The sequence below is a fragment of the Hylobates moloch genome, unplaced genomic scaffold (assembly GCF_009828535.3).
Source record: "Hylobates moloch isolate HMO894 unplaced genomic scaffold, HMol_V3 SCAFFOLD_8, whole genome shotgun sequence".
NCBI lineage: Eukaryota > Metazoa > Chordata > Mammalia > Primates > Hylobatidae > Hylobates > Hylobates moloch.
In genome coordinates, this window is record NW_026652283.1 from 52894862 (window position 1) to 52909626 (window position 14765).

Genomic DNA, 14765 nt, shown 5'->3' on the forward strand with positions numbered 1-14765 from the left:
TTCTAGTTCCCTGGCTGGTGACACTGAGTCCTGTCTCCTTGCCTTTGCCCAGGCATTCCTTCAGCCTGAAATACCTGCTTCACTCCACATGCACACATCCTGCTGTGGACTGAACTGTGGCCCCCTCCAAATTCGTATGTTGATGCCCTAACCCCTCCGTGGGATAGTATTAGGAGGCGGGGCCTTTGGGAGGTGATTAGGGTTAGAGGAGGTCATGACAGTGAGGTCCCCACAATGGGATTAGCATCCTGACAAAAAGAGACCCCAGAGAGCTCTCTCCCTGTGCACCCTCTCCACCATGTGAGGATATAATGAGAAGGCAGCTGTCCGCAGGCCAGGAGGGGAGCCCTCACCAGCGCTCCACCGAGCTGGCATGTGACCTCAGACGTTTGCCTCCAGAACTGTGGAAATAATTTCCTGTGTTTTAAGCCACCCAGTCTATGGTGTTTTGTTATGGCAGCCCGAGCAGACTGACATCCCCATCCCAACTTGGCTGTCTCCTCCTAGACCTTCCACACTCAGCTCACATGTCACCTCCTCAGGGAAGCCTTCCCCCACTCCCTCCACAGCCCTCACCTGTCAGAGCACCTGCTTCTATCAGAGCACTTGTCCACAGTTGTGCACATCTAAGCCCGTGTGTCTCCCACTTCACAGAGACTTCTTGCGAGCAGCACCGTGTCTGATCCTTCCTGTGTCCCTGGCCCCTAAGAGGTGCCCACCACACAAAAGGTGTGGACCAAATGCCAGATGATTAAATAAAAGAAAAAATCCCTATCAGATAGCGATGCCTAAGAGAGAGAGGGGCCACAGCTTGCTAAGAGAATCAAGGTCCTCTCCAAAGGATTTGGTTCGTCCACTCAGTATGGCCAGTCCTGCCCCAAGCCCTGCGAGAAGTCAGCCACCGGCAGGGCCGGGAGCTGTGCCCAGGCTTCCTGACTGAGCCCTGCTTACGTCCAATGCCCAGGCCTCCTCGCCCCTGGCCCCCTTCCCTCTTTTCTCTTCCCCAAAATGCCGTCCATCACCCACAGAAGCGTTGGCCTTCAATTAGTGAGCCTGGAAATTTGGAAATAAAATGCCTATCAGAAGAAGAAATGGATAGGGGTGGGGAAGAAGAGAAGGCAATGAGAGAAAAGTGCAAAAACAGGCTGGGAGAGAACACTAGGAGAGATGCTGTCAGAGGACAGTTGGGCACCTCCAGACTGCAGCCACCGGTCTTCCTGTCACGCCTCTCTGCATGCTGCAGCACACACGGGCACACACACACTCACACACATCAGCTCTGAGCGCTGCACCACCCTGAATCTATAGATGCCCAAAGGAGAACAGACGTGTGGCTCTTACCTGGTCGGGCTCAGCCCACGCCACTCCCCCAGGCTGGCAGGCAGGAAGCCCACTGGGGTGGGACCAGGACCCTGGCCAGGGATTTTAACTGCAGACTTCACTATCTCTGCCCACTCACTCTGCATCAACTCTTGACTCTGCCAGGCATCTGTTCTCATGCCCGACTCCAGTTGCAGCTTTTCATTTCATAATCCTAATCACAGGGAAATGACTGGGATTAGGGATTTTTTTTTTTTCTGAGACAGAGTCTTGCTCTGTAGCCCAGAGCTGGAGTACAATGGCATGATCTCGGCTCACTGCAACCTCCGCCTCCTGGGTTCAAGCAATTCTCCTGCCTCAGCTTCCTGAGTACCTAGGACTACAGGTGCCTACCACCACACCCGGCTAATTTTTGTATTTTTAGTAGAGACAGGGTTTCACCATGTTGGCCAGGCTGGTCTCGAACTCCTGACCTCGTGATCTGCCCACCTCGACCTCCCAAAGTGCTGGAATTACAGGCGTGAGCCACTGCGTCCAGCCGGGAAATACTTTAATACTCTCCCTCGTAGTCTACCATGCTTGCTCTGTAGGAGGCCGTCATCAGTATGAGGGAGGTCACCTGGCTTTAACCTATCTGTCGACAGTCACTGTCAGCTTGGCCAAGTCAATTTTCTCAGCTACAAATGAAAAGAGACTCAGGGAGAAAGATCTTGGAGGATGACTAAGACCTGAAGTCATACTTGTGACCATTTTCAATCTTGAGAAAAACAGAAAATATCTATATTATATTAATGATTGGCTTGAGAGACCATGAAAACATATATTAGCACGATTCTCACCTCAATAGTTCAATAAAAAATTATGAGCATTTCAGTGGAAGCTAAAAAAAAGTATTTGACAAAATTCCACACTGTACCTGGAAGTAGAAGCTTTCCTTAATATAATAAAAATATTATATCTCAAAGCCAACATTTAACAGCCAACATAGTCACAGCCTAGTGAAACTCCAGCACAGTCCCACCAAAGTTAGGAACAAAACTGGAATGCTTCGCATCACCATATTAATTTAACAATGGGATTCTGAAATGTATAATTATTAAAAGGGAGTTGCCAAAATCATTATACTTTGTAGATGATATTATTGTTTACGATGAAAAACCCAAGTAAATCATACTCAAATTGGACACAAGATAAGTGTTCAAATCTAGTTTACCAGGCAAGGTGTGGTGGCTCATACTCGTAATCCTGGCACTTTGGGAGGCCAAGGTGGGAGGATCACTTGAGGCCAGTAGTTTAAGACTAGCCTGGTCGACATAGTGAGACCCTGTTTCTACAAAAAATAAATAAATAAATAAATAAATAAATAAATAAATAAATAAAGTTCTAGTTTTCCTAAATACCAGCATTAATCAAATAGAAGACAGAACTGAAAGAACAAAAAACCTCAGCCAGAAGAATAATAGCCCATTTAGAAAAAACCTTCACACTAAAGACATTTACAAGCATGTTAATAGCAACATTGTTTATAATACAAAATAATTGAAAACAACTCAAATAGCCATTGATGGTAGAAAGGATAATTGTGGCATATTTGTAAAATGGAATATTACATAGCAATGAAAATATAGCTACAGGCCAGGCGTGGTGGCTCACACCTATAATCCCAGAACTTTGGGAGGCCGAGGGTGGATCACAAGGTCAGGAGTTCGAGACCAGCCTGGCCAACATGGTGAAACCCCGTCTCTACTAAAAATACAAAAATTAGCTGGGCATGGTGGCAGGTGCCTGTAATTCCAGCTACTCAGGAGGCTGAAGCAGAATTGCTTGAACCTGGAAGGCAGAGGTTGCAGTGAGCCGAGATCGTGCCACTGCACTCCAGCCTGGGTGAAAGAGCAAGACTCTATCTAAAATAAATAAATAAATAAATAAAATAAAATATAGCTACGGGGAAAATATCACTGATTATCACTAACATGTTGAACAAGCAAAGCGAGTCAAAAAGAAACACAAAATTAAAAGATACATTATTTTGGGACACATACATTTGGAGTGAAACTGTAATAAAAAGCAACAGAATTATTAACACAGACTCACGGTAGTGCCCTACTGAAGGCGGGAAGATAAAGGGGGATAGAAACTGGGGAGAAGGACATGGAGGGGTCCAAAGGCAAAGGCAATGCCTTCCTGTGTTGGGTGATGACTGTGTGGGTGTTCATGTTATTCTTCTTAACATTGTGAGAGATATATATTGATAAATATACGTACAAGATAAATATATGTATACACAACATATCATAATTTTTTAGAATGTGGAAATCACATGAAAAATCTTTACCATGTATATTAGTCCATTCTCACACTGCTAATAAAGACATACCTGAGACTGGGTCATTTATAAAGAAAAGCGGCTTAATTGATTCACAGTTTCACATGGCTGGGGAGGCCTCAGGAAACTTATAATCAAGGCAGAAGGGGAAGCAAACACATCCTTCTCACATGGCAGCAGGAGAGAGAATGAGAGCCCCTTATAAAACCATCAGATCACGTGAGAACTCATTCACTATCACGAGAACAGCGCGGGGGAAACCACCCCCATGAGTCAATTATCTCCATCTGTCCCATCTTTGACACGTGGGGATTATTACAATTCAAGGTGAGATTTGGGTGGGGACACAGCCAAACCATATCACCATGTATATGAAAGAAAATCTGGGTAAATGGAGAAATATTTATTCAGTGCTCCTGGATACTAATTAGATATTATGAAGGTGAAATTTTTCCCCAAATTAATTAAAAAATTTAGTGTAATTTCAGTCAAGATCCCATAAATAGGCCAGGCAGTGGTGGCTTATGCCTGTAATCCCAGCACTTTGGGAGGCCGAGGCAGGCAGATCACCTGAGGTCAGGAGTTCGACATCAGCCTGACCAACATGGCAAAACTCCATCTCTACTAAAAATACAAAAATTAGCCGGGTGTGCTGATGTGCACCTGTAATCCCAGCTACTCAGGAGGCTGAGGCAGGAGAATCGCTTGAACCCAGGGGGGCAGAGGTTGCAGCAAGCTGAGATCACTCCACTGCACTCCAACCTGGGCGACAGAGTGAGACTCCATCTCAAAAAAAAAAAAAAATCCCATAAATCGGCAAAAGTATTTCATAACAGTTTTGCAAAAGAAGAAATATGGAAGGGGGCTTATCATATAAAATATAAAATTTTATCATAAGGTTATAGTAATTAAAATAGAAACTAATACAAAAATAACCAGAGTATTGTCACATAATAGAGAGTATAAAAACAGACCCTAACTTTTCTTCATCTGATAAAGGGTACAGTGTGGAATTTTGTCAAATACTTTTTTTTAGCTTCCACTGAAATGCTCATAATTTTTTATTGAACTATTGAGGTGAGAATCGTGCAAATTCTGTTGCTTTTTATTACAGTTTCACTCCAAATGTATGTGTCCCAAAATAATGTATCTTTTAATTTTGTGTTTCTTTTTGACTCGCTTTGCTTGTTCAACATGTTAGTGATAATCAGTGATATTTTCCCCGTAGCTATATTTTATTTTATTTATTTATTTATTTATTTTAGATAGAGTCTTGCTCTTTCACCCAGGCTGGAGTGCAGTGGCACGATCTCGGCTCACTGCAACCTCTGCCTTCCAGGTTCAAGCAATTCTGCTTCAGCCTCCTGAGTAGCTGGAATTACAGCTTTATTTATTTATTTATTTAAAAAGCCTATAGCTAACATGATATTCAGTGGTGAAATATTGGACACTGATATGGTTTGGCTGTGTCCCCACCCAAATCTCATCTTGAATTGTAGCTCTCAAAATTCCCACATGTCTTGGGAGGGACCTGGTAGGAGGTAATTGAATCACTGGGGCGGGTCTTTTCTCATGATAGTGAATGTCTCATGAGATCTGATGGTTTTATAAAGAGGAATTCCCCTGCACACATTCTCTCCTGTCTGCCAGTATGTAAGACATAGCTTTTGCCTTCCACCACGATTGTGAGGCCTCCCCAGTCATGTGGAACTGTGAGTCCATTAAACCTCTTTTTCTTTATAAATTACCCAGTCTCGGGTATGTCTTTATCAGCAGCATGAAAACTGACTAATAGAGACAATTTCCCCAAGTTCAGGAACAGGGAAAGGATGTTCAGTGTGCCACTTCTACTCAGGGATGTCACAAAAGTTCTAACCAGTGCAATAAAGCTAGAAAAAGTGGGGAAAAGTATAAAAAATGGAAGAAAAAAGTGTTATTATTTGCAGACTGCATGATTTTGGATGTAGGAAAATCCAAAAACATCTCCACACTCTCAAAATTTAGAACTAAATTGAGCAGGGATCTGGATACAAAGTCAGTATATAAAAAGAAGCCCCAAATCAAGATGCTGGCAGGGCCATGCTTCCTCTGAAGGCCCCAGGGAAGGATCTGTTCCAGGGCTCCGTGCTAAGAACTGGCTTTGCTTGATTTGTGGAAGTGTGACTCCAGCCTTCACATGGCATTCCCCCTGTAGTATCTGTGTCCAATTGCCCTCATTTTATAAGGACACCAGTAGTATTGGACTAGGGGCCCACCCCACTATATTCATCTTAATTTATTGCATCTCTAATGATCCTATTTCCAAATAATGTCATTTTGAGACACTGAAGACTTCAACATGAATTTTGGAGGGACACAATTCAACCCATAACAGGATTAAATGCATTCCGATAACAAATTACAACAGATTTTGTTTTTGTTTTTGTTTTGAGACAGGGTCTCACTTTGTCACCCAGGCTGGAGTGCCCTGGTGCAATCATGGCTCACTATAGCCTCAACCGCGTGGCCTCAATCCATCCTCCCACCTCAGCCACTCGAGTAGCTGGGACTACAGGTGCATGCCACCACACCCAGATAAATTTTTTGTATTTTTTGTAGACATAGGGTTTATTCCATGTTGCCCAAGACTGGTCTCAAACTCCTGGGCTCAAGCAATCCTCCCACCTGGGCCTCCCAAAGTGCTGGGACTGCGCCTGGCCAAGGAGCGTCTTCTGAACCCAAGAGCTCCATGCTGTCCATCCTCGTGTGTGAAGACTCGTACTTTGTCACCTTGGGCTGCCATCCCTGCTGAGCTGCAGCCTGGACCCCAACCATATTCATTCAACAGGTATTTATAAAGTTCCTACTATGTGCTGTGTAACTGAGCATCTCTACTTGTTTGGGCACTTCAATTTTGACATGTTAGGAACTGAACGGGTCACCTTTCCCTTCTCTGAACCCTCTCCCAGTGAATGGTGCCATCAATCACCCACACCAGCAACTTGAGTGATTCCCTCTCCCTCAGCCTCCACAGTGACGCCGCCCAAGTCCCAGCTCTTGGAGCCACCTTGTCTCCCCTCTCCACTGCCTCTACCTCAGTTCTGAGCCCAGGATCCTCCACCACAGAACAGAACCACCTCCTACCCGGCCTCCCTATCTTCAGGGTGCCCTGCCTCCTTCGCTTACAGCTGGCGAAATAACCTTTCTAAAACCCAAAGGTGATCGTGACTTTCCAGCTTGTAGCCCTTGTGATCACTGAAATGTGGTTCACAGCTTTGGCTCAGGGCACTGAGCCCTTCTCAATCCACCTCCTCCCACATTCTGTATACACCTCATGCTTCCTTTTCATCCCCCACCCTGCAGTTCCATGAACACATGTGCAGCCCATACCTGGATGGTTCCCTCCTTCCCCACCTGGGGAGCCCTTTGGATCACCCTCAGCCAGAGTGAAGTACCCACTTCTGATGTTCCAATAGCACTCACTGTCTGCAACTCCTGATGGGTGGGTTTCTTTTTCTCTTCCATGAGTCCATAAGCTCTTTTCATTGGTTACAGCCTTGAGCTTTAGGAATCGGGCCAACACTGCCTACACCACTTAGCCTGATTCACAAGGCAACCCTAAGAGTTGATTTTATCATCCCTATTATATAGATGGGTAAGCTGAGGCTTAGAGAGACCAACTATTTTGCCCAAGGTCCCCCAGTTGTAAGTGGTGGTACCAGGATTCAAAGGCTGGTCACATGTCTTGGAAGGCTATCTGTAGCTAGACAGCGATCTTGTCAATGGGGTGATGTGACCAACAAGCTTCTATTTGAAGACAGCCTGTTTGTTCATGTGGCCCATGTATTCTTTTTTTTTTTTTTTTTTTTTTTTTGAGACAGGGTCTGGCTGTGTCTCAAAAGTGCAGTGGTGCGATTCTCATGCCTCTCATCCCTGAGTAGCCGGGATTACAGGTACATGTCACTACCGCCCGGCTAATTTTTGTATTTTTAGTAGAGACAGGGTTTCACCACGTTGGCCAGGCTGGTCTTGAACTCCTGACCTCAAGTGATCCGCCCGCCTCGGCCTCCCAAAATGCTGGGATTACAGGCGTGAGCCACTATGCCTGGCCCCATGTATTCTTATTTCACCTGCCCTTCTTTGTTGGTGAGACCTGAAATAGGCCCTCCATCAGCCCAAGTGTTTCCCTCCTTACCTTCAGGAACCAAAGCAATCCTAAGCTCAAGTAAGCTGTGTCCCTCACCCCTTTTCCTTACCCTACAGTCTCCAAGAGGTCCCAGATTGGCTGGGGACTAATTTGGTTGAGGGTCTAGCTCAGGTCTGGGTATGAACATGATCAGGTGGGATGAGGGTGATCAGCCCAGTAGAAACGCACTTTGCTTGCTGAAGAAACCGTCAGAGGAGGTTTTCCACTCGGGACTAATGTGCTGGGATCTTGGGTTGTGGCACTTCTCCCCACATAGTGCCCTCCATGTCCACAGGGACAGCAGTGAAAACACTGCCATCCGCCTCTGTCCCCGCGTTGTGAAGGGCAGATACCAGAATGTGTGTTAGAACAGCACTAAATCACCTCCCAACAACCCCCAAGTCAGAGTTCACAGAGGAAGAAGCCAAGACCCAGGAGGTCCAGGAAGTCACCTCCAGTCACCAGGCTGGAGGGCGACCCTCCCCCACCATCTGACTCAGGCCTGGAAATCACATTTCCAGCTCTGCTGTAATGGGCAAGAGCCTTCCAGAGAGTCCCGCATGCTGCTCCACCAGACCACTGCTCTCAGCTGGGCACCCCCAAAGAATGCTTCCCTCTCAAATCAGAGCCCACCTGCTAATTAATGTTCAAAGGGAAACAGAGCCAGTGCTGGAGGTGGTGACCACCAGCAGGGAGGACAGCTGCTTGCTGTGCCCTCCCACACTCTAGGGGCAGGCGGAAAGGAGGAAGGTCTGGCTTTGTCAGCAGAGTTCCTAAGCTGGCCAACCCGTGCCGTTCAGTGTTTCGGGAGAGGGGGGTCTCCTAAGTGGCAGAAGCTGCTTTAGGCGGGAGGAGAGGCAGGGCATCTTAGCTGAATGGAGGCAGCACAATGGCACCAGAGAGCCCCAACTCTGCCTTTTTCAATCTTTTCTTCGTCCTTCCTCTGTGCTGGCTCAGGGAGGCCTCTTTGGAGATGGAGCCCAGTCCCATCTCTCTTGCTGTGGACAGCCCCTCGAACACTGCCTCAAACAAGTGGGAGGTCAGCTTAAGGCTGGGGGTGCTGTGTGTCAAGCTCTGAAGAGCAGTCATGTCCTCTCTTCCTCTTGGGGACATTGTCCCTGTCACAGTGGGGACAGATACCATGGAGCCTCACCAGCATCTGCAGGCCAGATGGCCTCCAACCAGCCCAGGCTGTGGGACATGAGCTTGGGGGAGCACCTTCAGGAGGAGGCCCTGTCTGCAGTGTCGGGGGTGGGGGCTGTGCTTGTGTGTGTGCGGAAGCTGCCCTCTGGGCTTTTCTGCTGCAGACTGGCTCCCTCATGGAAGCCCTGTGGCCCCAGGCTGTGCAGCCATGTCCGTGGTGACTCCTGCCTCCTCGCTCCCTCCTGCCTCCACCAGCCTGAGGGATTCTGCTGAAGACACAAATGAACCTCAGAAGCAGTCTCTATCAGAGCAGAATCTGCTCCATTTCTGTGGCACACTGGAAAGTTTTTTCCTGGGTTAAATCAAGGTGTGTGGTGGGTGAAGGATGGAGGGAAAGACCCAAGTCTGAACAGTCCAGGGTGAGACTCCGCCATCTGGCTTCAGCCCTGGCTGGGCCACATCCAGCTGTGGGACCAAGTGCTTGTCATTCCACTTCCATGGAATTCTGTTTCCTCATCTGGACATGGTGGCTGGGACAAACATTTCCAGACCACGTTCCTCTTGTTCATAGCTTTCCTATGAAAAAGAGCATTCAGGTCCAATAAGTGTGGAGATAATGGACGCCACTTCACTCTCCTGTCAGAGACTTGGGACCAAAGGCATTTTAAAGGCTCTGGGAAGGCCTGAAGTAAAAACAAAACAAAAACTAAACTCAACCAGTTTACCTTTGTTTAACTCTGTCTTTCTCATAAGTAAATGACCACAGAAGCCTTTTCCCTCAAAATGGCAATTAGCATCCCAGGAAACACACTTGGGACAGCCTAGACCAGATAACCCTCTCAGGCTGTGTCTGCCACGTTACTCCAGACTCTAGCTGCGGGGAGCTGAGGCAGCTGCTGGCCAGCGATTCCCAAGATCCCGGGGGAAGGGCCAGGCTGCGCCCAGAGAAGGCTCTCTCAGGGGCCGGTTGCAGCTGATTGAAGCTTTCTTATTTTTATTTTTTGGAAACAACAGTGCTCTGAGGAGTTAGGGACCAAAAAGGGGAGATTTAAAAAATCTGTTTCCACTCTGATTATTTGTCAATTTGAGCTAACTCATGTCAAAACAGCTTGGTTTGCCCATCTGTGAAAAGGGAGAACCATGGAGATTTGGTGGGCACCCAAAGGTAACCCTCAGAAAGAAATTCCCACCCCGGGGTCCCTGGATGCCTAATGGGAAGAAGGGCACAAGCGATTTCCAATATTTAAAGAAGTCCAGTGGAGATTATATGTTTGCCATGAGAAATGTCTTTGCTTCTGACTGGCATTCTATCAACTCAGTTTGATAACATTGGTTGTCATGGGGACAAGAATTATTATGCAATAAATATGGCTGGCTAATTAGACAAAATCTTTAAAAACATAGGGTTCAGGGAAGTGATAAAAGGGTCAGTTGGCAATGAAATGGTAAAGAGCTGTTGACTCAGGAAATCAGCTGCAAAACCGTTTTAAAATGGCATGGTTCCGGGCGCAGTGGCTCATGCCTGTAATCCCAGCACTTTGGGAGGCCGAGGCGGGCGGATCATGAGGTCAGAAGATCGAGACCATCCTGGCTAACGTGGTGAAACCTCGTCTCTACTAAAAAAAAACAAAAAAAATTAGCCAGGCATGGTGGTGGGCGCCTGTAGTCCCAGCTACTCGGGAGGCTGAGGCAGGAGAATGGCATGAACTCAGGAGGCGGAGCTTGCAGTGAGCTTAGATCGCACCACTGCACTCCACCCTGGGCAACAGAGAGCGAGACTCCGTCTCATTAAAAAAAAAAAAAAAAAAAGTGGCATGGTGGGGGTGAAGGGGCCGGAGGGAGGTGAGGGTCTGCTGAGGCAGCTGCTCTCCCAAGGAGCCCCTGGGGACAATGGGGGTTGCGTGCAGAGTGGGTGTTTAATGTGTTAAGTGGCTGCAACATAGTGGTTCTTGTTAGAGCATATTAGGGAAGGGTGTCCGCGGGCTGAAACAGGGTGCTGGGTGCCACCTTTACTGTGCCGAGCAGAGCAGAGCCCTGGGGGGCCAGTGGGCTCAGGGATCCCCAGTGTGTCTTCCACAAATTGCTTAGAAGCCTTCCCGAGTGACACACACTGAGGGTTTTTCAAGCTCTTCAGAGCTCTGGTTTTATATTGTATGTGTAACGCCCTGCCCCACTGGGCCCACAACCCTCATTCAGCAGCTGCATCTGAAAGGTTCATGGGTGTTCACTTTTCTCTCCAATATGCTGTTCACACAGAATCACCTCTCCAATCCCTTTCTGTCCCTTAGACCTCTCCACCAACGCCCCATTCCACTGTGGCAGCAGCCGTGGGAGCTGGGCCCAGGAGACTTGTCTCTGTCTCCTAGGAGAGCAGCGGTGACGATTATGGCTGCTAGATCCTTACAAACCACCAAAAAGGTAGCCTCTTTCCTTTTCATTTCTTTCCCTCCCTCCCTCCTTCCCTCCTTCCTTCCTTCCTTCCTTCCTTCCTTTCCTTTCCTTTCCTTTCCTTCCTTTCCTTTCTCCCTCCCTCCCTCCCTCCTTCCCTCCCTCCCTCCCTCTCTTCCTTCCTTCCTTCCTCCCATGTGTCCTTCCTTAGGGGACAGTAGCATGTATGAGTCTTTTATTCAATGCATTACTGAATCCTGGAGGATGTCACCCATGCTCACGGAGTCTTGCCTTTGATCTGGCACTTTAGCTATGTCTTCAGCATACCATTCCAATGCTCATTCAGGCTGGCAGCTTCTAGGTGATGCATTATGTGCTACCATTAATGAATCCCATGGTCATGGGTTCTCTCCCACTCCTCCTTTGCTGTGAAGTTGGTCCTCTGGTCTAAGGTGATATATGGAATCTCACGCTAGTGGATCAAACACTCTCTGAGCCTTTGGATGGTGGTGCTGGTTGAGACTCTATGGTTAGGAAAGGGAAACCCATACCCTCCATATGTGCCTATTCCTGTGAGAACAAACTACTGGGCCTTCCAGGATGGAAAAGCCCCATTTTGCCAACTTGCCATCAAGTAGCTGGTTGGTTTTCTTGAGGAATGGGTGCCATACTGGGGACTCAGTGTTGGTCTCTGTTGCAGGTAGTTTGGGCCTTGAAGCAGCAGGAGACAAACTATCTTGATTGGGACTCCATGCTGTTGACCCATGCAAGAAGAGCCTCCATCTCTGCCACTTTGTTCATGTTGCCATCGTGCCAACACTGGCCAGCCTGGCTGGCTGAAGTCGGTGGGCTGAGTCACCTGACTACCTGGCTGTTTAGTTGTCAATGGCGGATGCTCTTTGGTGGTTGTTAACATGTGATACAAAGATTTGCCTGCTTCCTTAGGTCCATTCATGTGCCTCTGCCCCAGCCTCCTTATCCCTGATCTGTTTTTTCTGACCATCTGGGCCAGGCCATTTTCCACTATATACTCTACCCTTAGATCACTTCTCTTTCCCATACTAAGTGGGTGACCAGGTGCACTACTCAAAGCTCTGATCATTAGGAAGCTTTTCCTTCACTGCTGTCTTTCAAGACTACCCCTGTGAGGCTGCAGTGTAGCTACCATCTGATTTCAGCTCGCACCCATATGTGGAGCTGACCCATCCATGAAACAAGCGCAGGCTTTCCCTCCTCTTTCAACTGGTCTTATAGGATCCCCCGTACAGCCACAGGTGTGCTCTGAAAGGGGAGCTGTGGTACAATGTAGCAGATGACAGGGGGTCTGGGTTTTCTGCTCATGCAGCCTGCTTGTGTCCTCTGACCCCACTTATGCTCATTTCTGGAGGTACCACATCCATCTTACAATGGATTGTTGCTGGGGCCATCTGACTTGTTGGGCTTGATAGAACACAGTACTTTTTGGACAGTTCTAGCCACATTGTCCATGGTGACCATGGTCAGACACACTTTCTCCTCTACCAGGGCTCGCTAGCAGGGTAGGAGTTGTTTTTCAAAGGTATGCAATTCTTCACTGAAGATGGCGGGGTCTTACTCTAGAGCCTCAGTGGCTTGCATTCTGATATCCCCTGGGGCTTGCCACAAACTCTGCACAGTATCTTTTCCCACCGATGCTGCCATAGAGTCTGTCAGATCATACAGCCTAAGCCACAGGATTGCTTGCTTGATAGCCTGGGCTGGTTGCAGAGCCCTTTCCTGCTCTGGGACCCACTCAAAGATGGCAGTCTGTCATGTCACCTGATATGAGTTGTAGTAGTATCCCCAGGTGCAGAATATGCTGACTCAAGAAATTGAGGCTTCCAGGCACTCTGCTTTCTTCTTCCTTAGGAGGTACAAGATGCAATAATTTGTCTTTTACTTTGGAGAAGATGTCTATGGTTACTGGACTTGATTACTGAACTCCTGAAAATATTACAGATGTAGCAGGCTCCTGAATCTACTCAGGATTATCTCCAGCCCTCGGGGGAACACATATCTTACCAAGGTCTGCAGTGTGCTAGCCACTTCTTGCTCATCCAGCCCAATCAACATGATGGCATTGTTGTAATGGATCAATGTGATGTTCTGTGGATGTCCAGCTGGTCCACACTTCTTTGGACTTAGCATGGCCTTGGAGCAAAACTGTTAATGTGTATTATCATTTCCATGAAAATGTGAACTGTTTCTGATTCTGATTGGAAGAGAAAAGAATGCCTGCACTAAATCAACAGCTGTATACCATGTACTTAAGGCAGAATAGATCTGGTCTAATGAAGATACATCTGGCAGCATGCAATTGGGATTATACTTGATTGAGCTTGTGATGGTCTACAATGACCCTCCCTAACCCATCCAGTTTCTTCAGAGGCCCAAATGGTCAATTAAACAAGAGTGGAGAGAAGAGGCATAGGATGTGGCAATAGTCTATATTCCTCTGTCTCCCCACAATATGGTCTCCGTCCCTCCTTCCCTCTCTTTTCCTTCCCTTCCTCCATTGTCTCCCATAGAAATTCTGGAATTTTAACTTTGCTCAACATGGGCCATCGCTTTTTCCAGCTTTCTAGAAGCCGTGCTAGCAGCAAGTTTACACCAACACCTGGGATACTTATGCTGGGGAGTTAAATTCTGTATCTTAGAAAAACCCTTTCAAGTCAAAAATTGTCCTCTCTTCTACCTTATGTTCTGGTCCCCCTCTTCAAGCACTCTCAGAATCTCCTTCAGCTCCTGTCAGTCCATGCTGACTACATCTTACAGTTCGGTATAGTCCCTATTCTCCCTTAGCAAGCCCAGCATGTCCCCAGCTGAGTCATGGAGGACTCTGAAAGGTGCACACATTGTCTTGTACAAGAAGGGCCTGTGTAATATTGGGAATGGAGAGTGCTAGCAAGGAATGGGGGAGGCATATTATAGGCTCAGAATGTTCTGAGGGGTTCAGGAAGTAAAAATCTTTGGGGGGGATCCAAGCAGATACTACCATCTCATGTGTTAGGTTTTCCCAATCGGGTCCTTGACCTTACATATCAGACCTGCCTTGGTTGGGTGTTTAACTGACTGAAATTCTGCCACTCTATTAAGTCCTGGGCTTAGTCCTCACTTTCTCTTCCTTTCCGCTGCAGATGAGAGATTCTCTGTATGCAACTAGTGGTCCTCGGGCTTCCACATCTGGCTTCCAGTTGCCTGGTACTTGCTCTCTGATGTTCATTATCCTTCTTGAGGCATCAGTGGCACTTAGCAATAGCCATCCACCTTCATTGCCCCATAGTTACTGTCTCCTCCCTATATCTCAAATGCCTGACACACTGCAAGTGCTTGCCTTACTGCAGTACACTATCCTCCTCACTGGTGAAAGTTTTAACAACTGGAAGGGGAGGGGAGGGGAGGGAA